Source organism: Eptatretus burgeri, chromosome 7 (genome assembly GCF_056783735.1).
Source record: "Eptatretus burgeri isolate ZD-2024b chromosome 7, Ebu_testis_v1, whole genome shotgun sequence".
Lineage (NCBI taxonomy): Eukaryota > Metazoa > Chordata > Myxini > Myxiniformes > Myxinidae > Eptatretus > Eptatretus burgeri.
This window is the reverse complement of record NC_140967.1, coordinates 70,654,771-70,675,774: the sequence shown is the minus strand read 5'-3', so window position 1 is coordinate 70,675,774 and position 21,004 is coordinate 70,654,771. Positions and strand designations below refer to the sequence as shown.

Below are 21,004 nucleotides of genomic sequence, written 5' to 3'. Positions count from 1 at the left end.
AATACAGTGGTGTACGTTTATGTCTGAGTGGTGCAGTAATGTGCATCTCAGTAATGCAGTGGTGCTTGTTTTTGTCTGTGCAGAGTATGGGAGGAGTGTGTGTGTGTGTGTGTGTGTGTATATATATATATATATATATATATATATATATATATATATATATATATATATATATATATATATATATATATATATATATATATATATATATATATATATATACATATTCTGGGATTCTTTCAAATTTGGTAGAGTACAAAATAAAGATTTTGGTTGTCATTTTCCCTGGCTCGACAGACATAACTTACCTGATATTCACATCATGCTACAAAAGCTGTAACAATACGACTATTACAAACAAAATAGCTTTTCTAATATAATAATCAGGCTTCCACAAATGCTTCATATACAGTTCATAATGAACATCGGGAAAAGGGTTTCTTTACAAATGCACGCCACATCTTACAGTACAGCACATGACAAAATGTTCTCAAGCTTTAAAGAGTTTCACATCCTAAATTTAGCGTGATTCACTTCAAAACATGTCTGATCATTATTGGAACTCAGGCAAGTGAAGTGCATTGTGGAGTTTGAGGATGGCTGAAATAAATAGTGCAAAGCAGTGCTTCGTACTTCCTGTCTATTGACCGAATTGACCAGAAGATTGACCTCCTTTATATGGGCAGATTCCATAAGATTATATTCTATGTAGCCGGGTTATTCAATGCCGCAGGTGGCATGTTCCAAAAACAGTTTCATGCAACATGAAAAAAAAGGAAGATAAAAGTTTTGAAAGTATTTACTGAAATGTCATCTTGTTTGTCACATTGTAGGTATTGTGGTTCAGCCATGTTTCCACCTATATCCAACATACCTTTACATTAAGTTTAAAGAGATGTAAAAGGTTAGAGTTTCCTTAGAAGCAGTATCATATTAGCAGACTCTTTAACCTCATAGACTGAACACCTGCCAACTTCACTTTAAGTATTGTACTATTAAAGTACATCTTTACATTTTTATTATTCCAAATGCAACTACATTTTCGAACGGAGAAGAAAGTAAATACCTGTGGATGTTTTTTTTTTCTCGAAAGGTATGTCAATTTGTTGAACCCCATTTTTACCCCATGTCCACGAAGCAAAAAGTGGGGTTTAAGCAATTGGTTCATTTCTGTCTGTCTGTCCTGTCCATGTCTCTGATCAAGGAACAACTTAATTTCAATTGATTGTTATATTTTGAACATGAATTGGAAAACGAACCTGTAGTTTAGCAGTACTTTGTCTCTGAATTTGCCTGATGTGCAGAGAGGAGTGAGATACTTTTTTTAAGTTTGTCTGCCTGCCTCGCAGTCGAAGAAAATTGAAAATAATCCTAAAAAGGAAACTTAGTGTTTTGAAAGATGTCATAAAAGTCAAACAAGCAAATAACTAATGTAACACATTAAATAAGGTGGTGTAAAAGACTGCATCAACGGCAGTAAATTTCTGGAATTAATGTTTTTTTTTATATTTCCTTTAAAATCATTATTTTAGTTATGTTAAATAATATACTTAAACACTGCATGGGGTAAGGTGTTCTATGAACTCTCTAGTTTTGTTGTTGTAATTGTTGTTGAAATTTTACAAGCTCATAGAACAGAGAGAAGCAATTTGTATCAATATGGAAATTGAAAAGCATGACATTCACTTTCAGTTTAAAAAAGGCAAATACTCGTGTTATCTTTTTTGTAGAACATTATTATTATTATTATTATTATTATTATTATTATTATTATTATTATTATTATCATTATTACCATTGCCAGTGGATATACCCATCAGTGACAGGTGGACTAGATGTTTTGGGATTGATTGGATGGGAGGGGCATAACAACAACAACAGTCCTGTGACAAATGTAATAAATTGAGACACCAACAACATCATGACAACAACGACAACAATGATCCTGTGAAAGTGCAGAAAGGTATTAGGTGATTCTCCTTCAATGAACAGGAAGTAAGTTTGTATTGATACTTCCATTGTAGAAATGCCTTGTGTAATCTCCATTTCCATTGAGCTCTTCAACATAATTTATGTCGACAAACAAATCTATTTTTATTTCATTGTATTGAATGTCACGTTGATATGGTAATTGTCATCGTGGGCTACCAAAAGATCTGAGTGGGGTTCAATGTGCAATCATTGTTGGGAAATTCATATGAGAGAGGGTTTTAATAATGAATTTGGCCTGATAGTAACATCATTACTGAAGAGAGGTTATGCCACTGATGCAATGCCCCTGCACATTAGAGCAGGAATTTGGAATTTGGCCAACATGCTGGTAATAAATCACATACTCTTTCTCTCAAGACAATGTGTGATCTGTAAAGTCAACCAGTTAATGGTAGCAGATGGCTCCCCAGCTTCAGATACGTCCTAGTGTTAGTATACTCATCGATGCAAACATGAGACTGACTGTTTATATTTGGAACGATAATCAAACGTTTCAGACAAGACAAGACAAGACAAGACAAGACGGCTCAAAGGCAAGGGTGGTACCTCTGCACAATTCTGATAGAGAATGTACACTAAAGTGTCAGAAGTGAATGGATGTGGCTCTTAATTGCTGTACAGCCCAATGATACAGTTGTCATTACAACTGAGTGAATATAAATCTATACAGGAGAAGTGAAAATCTTCAACTAAAATGAGTTTTGTTTCATTGGTTGTACTATATTTGCATTGACATGAATGGTCTGTAGAGGAAACACTTTTTCAATTGCTGGATTCAACAAATTGTCAGGTATATTGATTATTGAGTGAGTTTACTCTTATGCCAATGAATGCATTATTTATGTATGTTTGTGTGTGTGTGTGTGTGTGTGTGTGTGTGTGTGTGTGTGTGTATATGTATGTGTGTGTATATGTATGTGTGTGTATATGTATGTGTATGTATATATATATATATATATATATATATATATATATATATATATATATATATATATATATATATATATTTATATTTATATTTATATATATATATATATATATATATATATATATATATATATATATATATATATATATATATATATATATATATATATATATACACAATATATATCCAAGCCTGGTGTTGGCGCGGTGGTTAGGGCAGCGGCTTGGGATCCAAGAGGTCCTGAGTTCAAGCCCCGTTGGGCCACTGAATTAATACACCAGGGGGTTGACTCAGCCTGTCATCCTTCCGAGGTCGGCGAAATGAGTACCAGTATACTGGGCCGGTGTATACCCCGGTTAAAATAGGTGTACCATATCCCTGTGTCGTAAGAGGCAACCAGGGTTGCGTCAGGAAGGGCATCCGGCGTAAAACATGTGCCAAATCACGATGCGGATCATACGGATGATCCGCTGTGGCGACCCCTAACGGGAGCAGCCGAAAGAGGAAGAAGATATATATATATATATATATATATATATATATATATATATATATATATATATATATATATATTTCTAACCACTGACTGACTAATACTAATGTTTGGTACCTTCCGAGTGATGTAGAAAAGCTGAAATTTTGCATGCCAATGGACATCAAAGCCGATAAACTGGGAAAAACCACAGAACCATCATAAAACGTCCCTAACTGAAAATATCCGAATATAAGTGCAGCCTTGTGCTCACTACAGGTGAGCGACCTGGGACAATGGCAGGTCATGCTGCAACTGCTGCTATTTATTTTGTACCATACATACGTACGAAGCACGGTTCGTTATTCCGTACGATGGGTAAGCATACCCCACTAGTATATGTATGTATTTTTAATTTTTTTTGCAGACCATTTCTTGAAAAAGTAAAACTTCATGCCTCATTAATTTGGTGAATTGTGGAGTTGTTTTTTTAGCTGTAGTATTAAAATACATGACATAATTTACTATGTAAACCTGCTATCATTTTTAGAAACAGGATGTTTTTATCATATTTATTAATCTACAAGACAAGGCATTTAACAACCCCTCACCTTGCTGGGATATTTGATTGGGTGACCGCTTTCACACATTATGATGCTAAATTAAAGTAGGCCACCTGGGGGCACGATATTAGAGTTGGTATGTTGGCGGATACACACACACCACCACCACCACCAGCAGCATCGATTCCAATAGGTTCTCCATTTTGGGTGAGGCGAATTAATGCATTTATTTTCAAATTTTATGTTAAAAATCGTGTATCACATCGACAGTACATATTCATATTTCTAAACCAAAAAAACTGCACAGAATATGTTGTTTTCTCAAACCTATGTTGAAAGAGGAATTTCTTATGAGTGAGATTCAAGAACGTAAACATACAGGTTATGTTAATTTAACACTTTGAGACCTATTAACTGGGATTGACCCACCCAATCAAATATGGTGTTTCAGAAACACAGGAACCATTTAAACACTCTTTAGGTTATATTGGTTTGCTCTAGGATGTCAGCACATTAAATAAGTATAAAAAAAAATATGCGACTATAAACCATGGGCTCATTGGTAATATTCTCCCTTCCATATGCACAAAACAAGCGTGTATTGTTCACTAATTTGAGGACATGAACCAATTTCATGAACCCAATAAAAATCCCAAACGTTTTTTGCCCCCTCATGTCGATGCATTTCCATTTTCTCTTCGGATACTTAGCTACCAAACATGTGAAGTGTTCAAAATGTTCTCAGAAAGAGCTACACTAGTATGAGAAATGTCAATGTTTTCATTTTTCAGTGTATAAGTATACACAATTAGTAAGAAAGTCACTTTGTACCTGTATATTGAAAAATAGAAAGATGCTGTTTATCAGACTCTGTCTTTTTACCTGTCGCTTTACTGACAGATTTAATCAAATGATGGTATATTGTACATCATGAACATTATACTCTCTTTATTCACATTATCATTTGACCGAGGTCATCTACTTGAAAGTCAGCTAACATCACCTTCATCAACCATCCTTGCTGCTTATATATGGCGCGAGCAAAAATCACTTCCACTTGCTGTGAAGCTCCGTCGATGTCCGATGCTTTGGTTTGAACCACTGCTTAAAATGAGTGAAATGAAACATTTTGAAAATTTCGAATTATTCTCACTCAGATTTCAACATCACTGTAATGCATATTGTTTAATCGTTTAAACTTTCTTTATATAAGAATATGATTTGTAATACTGGATACTACCGGGTGGCGCTATACGATACCCATTTACATGGAGAGAATTGGGGTCTTCCCTGCCTGCCTCCCCCCCCCCTCCCAAATATGCTACCCAGACAGAAACCATACTTGGGGTAACCTTAGGCAACATGCAAAATTGGGTTGGAATTGGTTCAGTTGTATTTTAGTTTTTGAAGCAGATATAAATATATAAATAAACAAACAAATATACAAATTCACTTTCACAGTATACATGCTTCAAACATTTCAGAGAACATTTGGAACACCTAATATATCTTGCTTACTAAATAATACATTAAACATGGCATTTTGCTTTTAGCCAGGTTTTATCATTGGGCTATGTTTTGTACATATAATCAAAGATGTCCTACAAGATTCGCCATGACTTGGGTTTTCTGAAGAATATTGCTTTGCATTGCCGTGAGATGCTCATTCTTGCCATGACCTCGAGTTCACCATCATAAGGTAGTTGGTTGTAAGCTCTACCATAATGAAGCATTAATAACTCTTTGATTGCACAAATATTTCAGCTGAGATTCACACAATGAATATTATCTACCTCTCTTGCCATTGCCCATGAATACATAACTCTATTGTAAGCAAATCAGAGGGGCTGCAACACATTTGCCACATATATTTGGTGCCTAGGTGACAAAGTGGGAATATTTACTCATGTAATGTTTTTTTTTCTGCCCAGTACATTCCTGAAATGGACAGGTATTTACACTCTGAGAAAATGTTGAACACATGTAGGAGTTTGATGTGGGAAATGCGTTCTTGCTTTAGTTACACAAAACAGGCCTATGGCACAATGAGGAGAGGGGCAATCCTGGTTGAGTCACCACCGGTTATTTTGTTCCTTTATTTACGAAATAAAGCTCGATTACAAACTGAGACTGAGGTGAGTTACTAAGATTTTGTCGATTTGTTTTTCGTAATCTGTACCAGCTATTCACCACATTATATCCTTCACAGAAAGGCTTTATAATCTTCTTTCGTATGCACCACAAAGCTGCAGCATAGCATCATTGACTGAGGGCATGGCTGTACCGCTGATGCAGTGCCCTCTCTAGGTTCGGGAAGGAATTTCTAATTTGTTCAGGGTGCCAGGTGATAGCTCACCTACTCTTTATGAAGGACACTGTGGGATCCTTGAAGTCCGCCAACTAATGCCACCAGATGAGACACACAGTCTAACAGCCATCTGAGGGACAGCACACACATTGATGAATCACCCTGCCTGTGAAACATCGGGCTGACAGTGTATACCTGGATGTGGATTCAAACGCAGACTCGATCACTTTGAGGCGAGTGTGTGTACCTCGAGGTCATCCTGCCAGCACAGGCTTTATAATTGCAATGGTATATAGTTAAAATACTTCAAATGGTTACGTGTAAAATATGATGTGGGGAGATAGAGTGCAGTGATGAGTGCTGATGAGTACACTGCTTATCTGTTTTTCATTTTATAATCTGGAGTTCACATTTTATAATCACAACCACAATAAGTATATTTCCCCACATACATGATAACACAGGCCTTGCAGTGTGACAATGTGATTGAATTGGATTTGATTGGCCTTTTCACAAAGTGATGTATTTAAACTTGCATAATTTAATTTTAGTATTGGTGCTGTGGTTCCTGATTAAAATTATTTATTGTGTCAGTTTATTCATTGTATTCTAATATCCTTCTTATCCACGGAATATAACATGAATGTCTCGTAATGTAATTGTGTTGGGTGTCGTGTAAGAGTGCGTCTTTGAGCCTTTGATATTATAAAGGACTTCAAGTTCAACAAACTAGATTATGAGTAGTACACGCACTATATTTACTCGCAGAGATGCCCGCATCTTGTGTGGAAGGAATTTAGAGTTTTTAGATGTAAAATGATTTTTAATAATGCCTACCACCGGGTGGTGCAAGACGGTACACATTTACACAGAGAAAATTGTGGTCTTCATCCCAACCTGAACCGCTAACCTGTAGGTTTGAAAGTATTTTCATGCATCTCCATTTGCAAAGAGGATTCTGACGATATGCAATATGATGGGGTTACTACTGGTGGGCCCATTCTATCGATGAACAGACTGACAGAAAATACAACTATATATACACACACACACACACACACACACACACACACACACACACACACACACACACACACACACACACACACACACACACACACACACACACACACACACACACACACACACACACACACACACACACACGTATGTATGTGTATACATACATACATACATTATATGTATATTTTGGACTAAACGATGCAGAAATCAAGAAAATGACCAAACACCAAGACCTCAAGAATGAAATGAAAAGATCCTGGAAGCTGAAGAATTCCAAAGTTGTACCAGTGATAGCTGGACCTACAGGAATGATGACAGAGAACCTTAAAGAGATAATAAACATAGGGGCAATACCCCTGGGCGCTCACCTGGTAGTGGCTGGATAAGATAATCAGGCAACCACTGGCAGGCATGGATGACCCACAAAATATATAATGGAAGAGAAAGTTAATACCATGAAGGATTTTTTTTTAAATGCCATGAACAACTTTGGAATATCAAGGAAGACAAAGGTTGTGGTCAAGTTTCATCAAAATTATGTGTGGTTTCAGAAAAGAAAGCAAATACATATTTTGTAGGGCAACCCCACCCCCAAAGAACCTCTTAGACCCCAATTTTTATCCCCCACCGCGTGGCGGAAGGGGGATATTGTTGTCACCCAGGTCGTCCGGCGGGCTGGGCGTCAACATTTATAGCTGTGAGTGCGATAACTCATAAACTGTTCGCCATATCGATTTGAAATTTGGGTCACACATGTACCACCTGAAAAGGAAGAACCCTATTGATTTTGGGCGTGGCCGGATCCAAGATGGCCGACTGGGGTGGCCATCTTGAAAAAAATGTTTTTTGTAATAAATGGAAAACTGCTTATCTTTCTATTTTCAATTATTTCAATTATTTTTGGGAATATTTTTCAATGAAAACTATTTCAATTATTTTTGGTTACTACGTTCCTCACCCCTGGGGAACTTTTTCGAGATGATGACCAAATGGTGTCTTGTTTCCAATTCACCTCCCTCATTATCTGGAATATGTATGACCATTTTCATTCAATGGCAGGGGATTCCCCATCTCTGATGGTATATTTTTTAAATGTCGTGAACAAACTTTAGTACATAATGGGTGATGAAGGTGGTGGTCAAGTTTCATCAGAATTGTGTGTGTAGTTTCTGATCAGAAAGCAAATGCATGTTTTTGGGGGCAACGCCCCTTATACCACCTTCGAGCTCAATTTTTCTCATGTCATGAACAAACTTTGGTACGTCATGGGTGATGAAGGTTGGAGTGAAGTTTCATCAGAATTGTTTTTTATTGTTTCTGAGAAGAAAGCAAATGCCTCTTTCTTTCTTTCTTTTTTTTTTGGGGGGGGGGGAACTTCCTCTGTCGATCCCTTCAGACCCCCTTTTTAATTCCAACACAGGTGATGAAGGTTGTGGTCAAATTTAATTGAAATCGTATGTGTAATTTCTGAGAAGAAGTTGCAAGTATTTGTGGACGGATGGACGGTCTGACGACGTGCCATCCAATAAGCCCCCCAGAAATACTTTACAAGTGAGTTCATAAACCATCCCTGGGAATATTATTGCAAACGAACTGCAGTTGGAAGCTGTCCCGGGCTCAGCTATGATTCTGAAAAGAGCCCTCAGCACAAAACTTTGAGAACAAAACTTCACAGCTTGGTCCATGAGTCGTGACCCCTTACTGAAATGAAGGTGAATGCTTTGAGCCTGCCCTGGGAGGACTACATTCCACATTCTGTAACCTGCATATGTAGATACCAATCAATGATGCACACACACACACACACACACACACACACACACACACACACACACACACACACACACACACACACACACACACACACACACACACACACACACACACACACACACACACACTTTGGGACCTGGGGTGGGAGCATTCAACACCAAAAGCTCGTACATGCAGCGAACTTTACACCCCACCGGTCGGCTCTGAATATAATTCGTACATGGTGCAGTCTCCTCAACAGGAGGGAAAGGTCGGGGACCAGGGGGAGGGTTGGGAGAGAGATGGAGGAGTGGAGAGAGAGTGGGGGAGAGGGAGGGGTGAGAGATAGAGATATAGCCTGTCCTGGATTAATTTTGATTGGATTCATGGATTGGATTCTTGGATTCATCTTCGTTCGCATGCAGCACAAGGCTGCGAGGGGCTGGATATCATCATCAGCCGAGGGTGTGGCTGTGCTGCTGATGCTGTGCAATGCCTTCTGCTGGTTCTGGCAGGAATTTGTAATTTGGCCATGGTTCCGGCGATAGCTCACCTGCGCTTTGCGAAGGACACCATGAGGTCTTTAACGCTCACCAACGAATACCGGAAGATGGGATTTATCCGAATACCATCCGAGGGACGGCATCCACATTGATGAATCACCCTGCCTCGAAACACCGGGATAACAGTTTATAGCTGGGTCGAGATTCTAACCCAGGCTAGATAGTTTAAAGAACTTGGAGACGAGTGTGTGTACATCTCGGCCATCCTGTCAGCCAAAACAACTTGAATTTCAATCTATTGTAAACACATTCATCCAACTTTACTTATTCCACAGTTTGTGGTTGAATGGCCATGTAAACTTTTTTATTTGGTTTGCTTTTCTCAGCAGTATTTGATGAGCAGCTACACCTCCTTTCTAACACATATCATACTGTTTCCAAAAAAAAAACATTCACTTCTGAGTTTTCAGAAAGATCCTTAGTGAGATTGGGGCTCACCATTGTCTGTCATGTAAAGAATACACCCTCATTTTGGTAGCTTCTTTTTTACTACCTTGATCACTTCTATGATTACACTGCTAATTTTATATCTACCCTTTTCAAATACCTCGTAGCTCCTAACTGCAGTTTTTAACAGGAAGTATTCAGGAAAAACGCTTTTTATTTCTACTTGATTGTCACACAATATTATAGAGTTCGGAGCCTCAACCAGATTTACATTACTACACTTGCACATAGTATGATTGTACCTGTACCCTTTTCATACCTGTACATACCTGTACCCTTTTCGGCTTTTACTAGTTTGGCATTTTTGGACGACAGAAATCACAGGTAGTGTAAATTACGAGAGTGTAATACATTTTCAAATGATAAAGGGATGGCATTCCCGGAGTCATTACCTTTTATGCCAGTTTTATTCATCATTTCCATGTTTGGTCCATATACTAACACACACACACACACACACACACACACACACACACACACACACACACACACACACACACACACACACACACACACACACACACACACACACACACACACACACACACACTGTGAGTGATTAGGATGGAATGGAAATATGTATAGTAAAATAGAATGAAAATGATAAATAGACAATTAGGTGGAATATCTATCAGTGACGGTGTGCGGTCGGGAACATCTCGAGCGGTGTGTGCGTGCGAAAGGTTGCTGTCGCGGATTGTTGCGCTACGGGCTGGATACCAGGAGAAGCGTTGACACATTCTGACACCATTTAACGGCAAACGCAGACAACTGCCTGCCTAATTGTCTCCATGCCGCTAATTGATTTTGATGGGCTTTATTTAAAGGTCTTTGAAGTCCAGACACTCTTCCTGCCTGCCTGCTTCCTCTTCGAACAGCGAAACCTCCTCCAATGTCCACAAATGTCGTCAAGCAACGTCAGAAACCCCCACCTACTCGTGTTTCACAGTGAAATGTGTCATCCTTGCATTGCTTTTTGGACATAGTCCTGCAAAACACACTTTCAGGGCAACTCAAAGGCACGGCATAGTTGATATCACCATACTATATCACCTTCATAGTTCTATGTTCATACCAGCATTCAAATTTTCCTTTTGTGCTTCTGAACAAGAACCTGCTCCTTTGTGTGAAATGTTTAAGGTCTTTAGTAAATCACTGCATGTTTGTCGGCAATTTCATGTTTAAAATTTGTTTTCAAAGAGCAACCCGCAATCTGTCATCCTTCTATAATGCCTGATTTCAAGAAACGTTGATGAAGAACAGTGAAGGATGTAACTCTCTTGATGTTAATAATTCATATTCCTTCATCACCAATCTCTTTTATTGTTTATGGCCTTCACTTTCTCACAACTACGGAGTTAGCTCCAATCCTTATGTGTAATTGTAGAACCTGCATTCATCCTACGAGAATCACTTGAACATGGGATGACAGGTGCAATACGTTATATTTTAAAATATGGCTTTGCAATGATAACTCGAAGGGCACTCAGTAGAGCGCATACCTCCGCCACGCAATGCCTGATCCAGTGGAACATATCGAGCCCAATAACTTTTTGAGATATCCTGCACACAAACAAACAGATGGAAACGGGTGAAAACATAACCTCCCTCCCTCCACCTTCAGTGGCGGAGGTAACAATCTCAATAAGAAGCATCAGATAGTACTTTAGTGTATTTGCAAATTCGTCTGGGAAAGAGCTTCGATTATTGTGTTGGAGCCATTTATCGAGGTTTGTTTTGCCACAAGATCAATGGTGATTGTCGGCTTTGAGTCCTTTTTTGTTGCTTGATTCAAATTCAGGACATAAGGACTTAAAATTGGGCTTGCATTTGAGACATGAAACTTGGAGTCAAAATTGAAGCACGTCCTGGCAGAAGCATGTCTTCATGTCAGCTAATTGTTTTTGTGATTGGAAAATGTCCCAAGTGCAATGAATGCAGACACAGTAGACACTATGAGGCCATTTTATTAGGGCCTGTACTTTCATCTCATGGGTTCACCACTTGCCTCAATCTCTGCCTTAAGGTGATATAGCAATGACTTCGCAATTTGTTCCAAAGCATCTAAAACAATATTAATATATCCAGTCAAGATTATTATCGTAATAAAATTGTAACATTGTTTCAAGGTTAATGCCTCAGCCTGGAAGTTTTTACCTCGGACGCGTCACGCAAAGTCGGCTTAAGCAATTGGTTCACTCCGTCTATCAGTCCATTTCTATGATCAAGGAGTTACTTGATTTCAATTGAATTTTACATTTTGAAAACTGTACAACACGGATGGGAATATGAATCGGAACACGAACCTGCAGTTTAGCAGTACTTTGGCCCTGAATTTCACAAATTGTATGCCATCTTGTCCCGAGGGTGCATGTGCACAGAATGGCAAAGCAATTTTTTTTCTTAGTCTGTCTATTAGGTTTTCAAAGAAAATTGAAAATCATTCCAAACAGGAAACTTACTGTTTTTAGGGATGTCATAAAAGACACAAACAATAGACATTAATAACTAATTGAACGTGTTAAATAAGGTGATGTAAAAGATGCTGCATCCTCGGTGGCAAACTTCCAATTCAATGCTTTGTTGCCTCCACCACTGAAAGTGGGTGGAGGTTATGTTTCACCTCCGTCTGTCTGCTTGTCTGTAAGTAGGATATCTCAAAAAGTCGTTCACAGATTCAGACGAAACGCGGTGGACAGGTTGCAGAGTCGGCATTAGTCATTTGGGAGTTCCTTGCAAAAATGCAGTCATGGGCCAGTGGGGGGCCCCCCACGAAACCTGTCAATCTGTTATCACACTAAAATATGCAATTTGACTTCCATTTGTCTGACGTCAATGTATTCAGTCATAACATATTCGTGAATGTGTACCCGTGTAGCTTTGTTCTGGTCAAGGTGGTGGGATATGATGTCACAAGTGACACTTCAGAACCCTCAATTGTATCATGAGTAAGAGGACTCCGTGTTATTTTCGTACTCGCTTAGCTTATGTTGCTTTAGCCTCGATTGCAAAACATCTGGAGGAATGCTTGTTTTTTGATGACTTTTTTTTTCCAAGGTGATGATATAGAGCTTTTTTTTTGATGATATAGAGCAGCTTGAGCGTCGTTCCACCTTTTCATGGAATTTTTTTTCCAAGGCCACTTCAAATGTCAAAAGTCATAACAAGAATAATGACAATAGCATGTTAATAACAATAATATTAACATTACAGTATCGCAAAATGATGATAATATTAACAATAATAGGAGTACAATAATTGGCAGTCATGAAAAGAGTAATGTGATGCCCACCGGCCGCTCCCGTCGATAAATTTTAAATTATTTTATGCGATTAGAATAACAGTAATCCCCCTAACCTTACCTGACACCGCCGGCCGTCAACACAAACTCGTGCAAAAGCTGATCAGCTCGCTATCGCCTGCCGAGCTAGCAGTTCCTCATCAACCATTTTGTTGGAGTGTTTTGCTGCCACTTAATGAGTGCAACTTGCTGCTTGGTAATGGAATGCACCACAGCACATGCTCGGCCCCGGCCCCTTTTCTGGTTCTGTCGCTTGTGTTATGAGAAAGTTAATTTTGGGTGATTTTTCACCCTTTTCGTCTTGTGTTGGGCTATTTTCACTTTTCAGCACCACTTGGGTAGTTTTGTTTCATCCTCGTGACAGGTGTTTTGACACATCTTCTGATTAAAAAAAAACTACAACGTTCCGCTGGGTTATGCATGGGTTATTCCATTTACTAATGAGAGGTTGTTTTGTGATCGTAAAATAAATTGTGGGATGGATTTCCTAAGCAATATCGATATGTATTATAACACAAGGAAATATACAAATTTGATTGTGGTTATTGTTTCATTTGTGCTCATGAAACGGTTATTATTGCACTTGCTTTCTGTACTAACCTCACCCCCTAAATTTGTAATAGTGCTGTCCAGTTAAACATCAGTGGGAACCATCTTTAAATGGATTCATTACGTGACGGTGCTTTCTTTCCTTGAGATGGAGCATTCCCTTTGCGCTGTGTTTATCACCACTGACAAGTTGATATATTTTTTTCGGCAAAGTGAGACCCCACCCTTGGGAAAGAAGAAGACTGGCAGTCTCCAAAGATTGTGAATCACAATCGGTCATGTGGGGGGCCCCTTGTTCTCTCAGTGCCCCCATGGAATTGCATGGGTTGCATGCCCGTAATGCCGCCTCTGACAGGTTGGGTGCGTGACGAGGAAGAATTTCATCGATTTTGGTGAAGAATCGGATGCAATAATTTTTTAAGTGATTATTCATAATTGAGTGATCGGACTACACCCTATGGATAGCTCAAAAGGTAATGGACAGATTCAGACAAAACTTGGTGGACAGGTTGGGTGTGTGACGACAAGGAAGAATTTCATCGATTTTTTTTTTGTTTTGTGAAGATCCGGATCCTGATACGAGAATTTTTCTTATTTTGAAGTCATTCTTCACCATGGAAGATGGGGCCAAACAAGATATACAGCATAGCATATTTCAAAAAGTTGTGGATGACTTTTGATAAAACTCGGTGGATGAGTTGATTAGGTGACTAGAACAAGCCGATTCGATTTTGGTTCAGGTCCTGATGCACATCTAGCCTATCAGAGGGATACAAAATGTAAACTGTTCAGTTTGGCAGATATATCCGCTCTACCAATTGCCGTTCGAGTTCTCTTTTCTACAACCTTTAAAACTTACTTCAATTGAATTATGTATTTGAACACTCGAGAACACAAATTGCCTTGTTTTCACACCAAAAGCCTTCATTTTAGCAATGCAATATTGTACGCAGTCTCAACCAATGAAATTTGCATGCTCTGAGGAGTAACAGATTGTTTCAAACAAAATGGCAGCGCCTTGTGATGCGATGACAGGGATAACTTCGTCGAAAGGATCTGTTTGTTTTGTGCATCTTTTTGTCAAAGATCATTCAAAAATGGTCAGTTTCTTCAAGAAGAGTTGGCAGAAGGTTAAGCTCTGCATTGTTCCATTTGACCCATCGGCTTCGTCTGGTTGACATCACACCTGCTATTGAAAGTTCATGAACAAAGCTGATATAGATTGGGCTCGGAAATGCAAAGCAAGAGTTCAAAAGACCCATTTCCAAGTCCTTTTTCTCAAGACTGCGTGGAGTTAGGTGTTCTATGAACTCTCCAGTTTCTTGTTACGTGTTTTACAGTTACAAAGTAGGCCTACACGTTGCTGAGCAGTTTCGGCCACAGAGCAACGACAATAAAAAAGGAAAGGCTGATCACCAATGCTTGTGACTTTCTTTGCTTCTTTACTTTGCACTACTTATCTTGCCTGTTTTATATTTTGATAGATATTTGCTCTTTTTGGTTCTTGTGAGCAGTTTTCAATTGTGTTGCTCCTAAAACTTTTTCGTGCCCGAGAGATCACATCACATCACAAGATAACACCTACTTTATATATTTGTATCATCACATGTTACAACCAACTGTGTGTGTGTGTGTGTGTACGTCCGAGTACGTCCGAATATTAGAGAAAAATAATCAGGGTTAGCCCGATCTCCACCAAATTTTACATACGTGTTGGTGGTACCCAGGGTCAGGAAATGGCACAACCCTCCCTCCCCCTGTAAGGGAGGGATAGGGAACGAATGACGATTTTTGCCTGTACATGTGCCACAGTGCAAGTGGTTTACTGACCTCTGCTGCAGACAGGGGATTATTAGCTAAGGTACAAAATAGATTTGGCCCACTACCCCCCTAAGGCTGCTCCCGAAAGGAGTGATTGTTTCTGTCAATTAGATCAAATATTTAGGAAATAAGTACTAAATCCAAAAGAGCAGACATCCCCAAATAAAGAGGCCAAGAGTGTAAACAGGAGTCTTGACTGAAGATGTGCAACTGACTGATACCGTTCATGTGCTTCACAGGCAGAGCATTACCTGCCTTGGAGGGGATGTTAAGCCAGCTGTCACATTCGCTCAGCATTTGTTGGTTATATAAAGACCCCACGATACCTTTGGAACGTGACAGTTGATAGGCCATTGTGTGTCGGTAACCTGTCTGAATTAAAAACTCCTTGACCTGGTCTACAGGAGCACTGCATCAACACCATAGCCACACCTCAATGATTATGCAACTTGCAGATCAAATTCTTAATTATATACAGTGTATGTGTGTGTGTGTGTGTGTGTGTGTTTTGGTTGCCTTTAGTGTCCAAAGAAGGTCATTCAGATGAAACATCCAAACAATCTTGTCAATTTGTCTACTGTGCAGAAGCTGCTGCCTAGACAGAAGCCACATGAAAGATTGTAAGCATTGCAACCTGGTGCAGTCAAGAAGCCTCCAAGAAGAACAGACAACTTGCTCCCCTTATGCAGGCGGGAATTTGGAATCTGGCCAGTTTGCCGGTGATAATTGGTCTTCTCTTTCCAAAGAACAAATATCTACAAATAAAGACAACAAATAAGGCATTAAAATATATATATATATATATATATATATATATATATATATATATATATATATATATATATATATATATATATATATATATATATGAGATGGTATCTCGAACATCCACCAGCCAATAATGGCAGATGGTATACTTAGTAGAACATCCATCTGAGGGAGCCCTGCCTGTGAAACACCAGGATGACAGTTTATAGCTTTGCCCTACCTTTAAAATCATTCTGGAGTTTCGCATGCAGAGCGAGGCATCATCGGTGCACCGTCCCCTCATATGGACAAGAAACTTTGTGTTCCATCTGCTGCCATTAGTTGATAAATGGTAAAGATCCCACAGTGTCCTTCATAAGAGTAGGTGAGCTATTGCTGGCAACTTTGCTAAATACCAAATTCCTGCTATAACCTACGTGGGACATTGCATCAGTGGCACAGCCGCGTCCCCTCTCCCCCTTGCAAATCATGCTACCTGCAATCATGTGTTGCATATGAAAGAAGAAGACACATGCAATGATTGGCTGGCAGGATAGCTTTAAGGTAGTTTGAGTTGTTTCGATTGTATTCTAATCTCGACCCAGCTATAAACTGTCAGTGTTTTGCATGTGCGGTGATTCATCAACATCTGCACTCTCTGTTGGAAGGACATTAAGCCTGCCTGAGTACCTGTGTGCTGGTACTGATTGTTCATGGATCTCAAATGGTGCACGGTATCTAATCATAAGGTAGAATCACAATGCAGATACTTTGTGCACATGTGCAGCATAGTCACAGTTGTGTTGACATTTGACCATCATTTCATGATGTTGGTGTTGCCTCTAGTAATAATCCATTGTCACTGTATTGGAACAGCTTGATAAATGTGTTAACCACCTCTCAAGGGGTATGATGAGATATTAGTCTCTCACTAGGGCAGTAATTAAACCGAATGCTTCTCATCCATTTGCATCTTTTTCTCTTTCTCTCTTTTTTTTCCCCTCTCTACTCTCTCTCTCTCTCTCTCTCTCTCTCTCTCTCTCTCTCTCTCTCTCTCTCTCTCTCTCTCTCTCTCTCTCTCTCTCTCTCTCTCTCTTTCCTTTCCTGATTGGACGACTCTCAGACACAACTAAGGTTGTGTGCATGTACGTGCACATGCACGCACACACACCTATCATGTCTACATCCACTCTTGCCTCCTTGGTGCAAGGTGCATCAGGTTTTTCATGTGCACCTTTGGTCTCAGCCTGTTGAACTGTGGCAATTAGTGGAGCAGTTTGGTGTGCTAATTGCAGGGCTCAGAGCATGATAACTAGCAGCAAGGCCTTCTCTTCATGTGCCACTTTTATGCACACTGTGCGGGGGTCATTGACATGTCATCATTTGTGGAGCTTGTTTTTTTCCATGCTGTGCTATGTCTGCTTCATCATTCAACCAATGAACTAAATGTTTGCACTTCTGATCTGGGCATTCAATGTTCTTGAGCCCAGTAGTTAAAACAAGCCTCTTCATGGAAGGTGACACATACCTGTACCCATTGCTATTGAAAGGTGCTCCAATTGTTGAGGTGACACTAATTTATATAATAGAGTACATGAAGAATATTCATTGATTTATTAGCTTCACCACCGAAGGTGAAGGAGGTGATGTTTTCACCCCTCTGTCTGCTTTTTATTTGTTTGTTTGTCTCTTTGTTTATTTGTGTGCAGGATGTCTCACAAAGTTGTGGACGGATCTGGATGAAATTTGGTTGGGAAGGTTGGGTGTTTGACATGGACGAACTGATTAGATTTTGGTGAAGATCCGGATCCAGATCCGACTACTAGAATTTTTTCAGTGATTCTTCACCATTGAGAGAGAGAGGGCCAAAATGATATATAGCACGATATCTCAAAAAGTTTGGACGGATTCTGACAAAACTTGGTGGACACGCTGGGTGTGTGACAAGGAAGAAATAATTCGATTTTGGAGAAGATCCGAATCTGGATCTGGATACGATAATTATTTAGTTATGAAAGTGATTCTTCACCATTGAGAGATCGGGCCAAAAACGATATATAGCATGATATTTCAAAAATGTATTGGGTCCGATACGTTCTCATGGATCAGGCATTACGTGACGGAGGTATGCACTCTACCGAGTGCCCTTCTAGTTATATATAGCTAATCAGTTTGTCCTCGTCACACACTGAACCTGTCCACAAAATCTTTGCCGAATCCATCCATAACCTTTTGAGATATCTTGCACACAAACTGACAGTCTGACAAACGGGTGAAAACATAACCTCCGCCCCCCCCTTCGGTGGTGGAGGTAAATATGCAGATGGTGAGATTTAATATAATTTTCATCTTCCTCTTTTTGACTTCAACATTTCTCAAAATTTTCAGACTTGGTGCTTACAAAATCAATAATGCATCATGTTTGATCAAAAGTTCAATATTGGTTCAGTATGGTTGTTCCTGTCTGAACATATGCATTCACTTTTATGACTTTGCAGTAACTTTCATTAACTACCTTGTGAAATAAAAACTTCTGCACTCACTATTTATGCTCCGATACGTGTACAGGCACAATAGTCAGTATTCAATCATTTTCAATGCTTTTCCTTGCTTTGTTGCAATGGCAACAAGCACCCTTATTGCCTTGCATCGGCTGTTGCAGTTATTTATTGGAATGCATGAAAGTAATGTTTCTTAAACAACTTCATATCTGCAATGCTTCCTCAGGAAAAGGCCAATAAATATCCCCCCCACCCTACCAACACCTCTGTCTAACATAATGGTCCATGGTGCTCTTTCAAAGCACACGTGCTAAAATCAACAGCTGGTAGACTGGAGAGGTAGGCACCACCTTTCTGCCATTTTCTCTGTTTGCCAGGTCAATGTTATTTTAATGTTATTATTATTATATATTCAATAGAATTTAATATCACGTTATTTCTTAGAAAAATGAAGATTTGTGTCACCTGCACTTTAAAATCCTAACTGAACGGGATGATTTTGAGCCTACCCTGACTTGGCCGTTGATGATCCGATGAACTTGCAAATTTGCACACACATAGGTCATCATATAATGAACGCGATGGTAAAATTATTGTTTTTCATAGCATGTTAATTTGTCTAATTATTGCCTAATTAGTTATGCAATATACTAATTTTATGCATTTTTGCATAGAAACCAACAATTCTTGACGTTGGATTACATGAAATTGCATGAAAAGTGTGCATTATTATCAAATAATTATGTTTCTCAAGTTGAAAATCATAATGATTACTCATTATCACCCTTATTCACATGCGTTTGTTGTACATAAACATATGCAAAAATTGCAGGGTTTTTTTTTTTTTAGGACATGTGACTACTAATTGTCGTGTGACACCTGAACGGTAAGTCCGATTTGGACATAAATGGTATCAAAATGTGTGCAAGACACTAGAGAAAATAGCATTGAGAGGAGAATTTGAAATACCCAGCGGTTGTGAAAAAATTGCGAACATTTTCGAATTGGGAGTTCCCAGCCCTCCCAGCCCCCCCTGCCCCAGTGTAGTTGGAGTTAAGAGATGTGAAAAGTGAAAAACTTTGTTGTCCATTTCTTTAATTTTGACCAGCATTGGATGAAAACATTAGCCAGGCTGTTTGTATGACTCATGCATTTGTATTGAAAGATACAGGATGCAAATAGGGAAGGACTTCTTTACTCTGACTCACTGTCTGTTCTCATCTCCCTTTTGCATGAGATAGCTCCCAATTCCACTCCCCTGCTTGAACACAGGTGAATGTACCTCAGACCTTAAAAAAACTAATTCTATAGCCTAATGCAGAATATATGTTAAATTAGATTCAGCTGCTTTCAATTTTCTGAGAAGCAAAGAAATAACATTTCCCTTTTGAGACCTGTCCTCTGAAGAATCCACTTGAAGTTCAGAGAGAGAGAGAGAGAGAGAGAGAGAGAGAGAGAGAGAGAGAGAGAGAGAGAGAGAGAGAGAGAGAGAGAGAGAGAGAGAGAGAGAGAGAGAGAGAGAGAGAGAGAGAGAGAGAGAGAGAGAGAGAGAGAAGAGAAGAGAAGAGAAGAGAAGAGAAGGAGAAAAAGAGAGAAAAGAAGACACCTCTCCTTCAAATTTACAAAAACATAAATCAGAAGTTTGCAAGATAGCTTATTAAGCTTCAGTTTTAGACATGTGTTTCCGATTCAAATTAATTAACATCAGCCTTTTTTTGTGTCCACTGCAGGACAAAGGCCTTCCTCAATCCACTTTGCATTGTGGGTGTTGGCACACACCCCGCCATGCTTTCCAACTGTGGGTTGACGATAGAGTTCGAGCTGGAATTGGAAATTTGACAAGGATGCTGACAATAACTCGCCTACTCTTCCTGAAGGACACTGTGGGGTAAACTGTCCACAAATGCTTTTAATGTCCGCAACTAATGCTAGCAGAGGGGGCCATCCAGCTTAACGTCCATTCAAGTGAAGGTGCACTTCATGACAAATCAAATGTCTGCGAAGCAACAATCTGACAGTTTATGTTCAGGTCAGGAA

At 39.2% G+C, this 21,004-nt stretch overlaps 1 protein-coding gene across 8 annotated transcripts in view; it reads left to right on the top strand.

Moving 5' to 3' along the window:
- Window positions 1–21,004, top strand: part of LOC147023500 (teashirt homolog 3-like) — a 368,991-nt gene that overhangs the window by 28,221 nt on the left and 319,766 nt on the right. Inside the window, exon 1 of one of the 8 annotated variants that reach the window (XM_085888960.1) lies at window positions 19,639–20,855. The exons of the other annotated variants lie outside the window; for them this stretch is intronic. The gene's annotated coding sequence lies outside the window, so the exon portion shown is untranslated. Of the gene's footprint in view, window positions 1–19,638; window positions 20,856–21,004 lie in introns of those variants that run through there. 8 annotated transcript variants of the gene reach the window in all.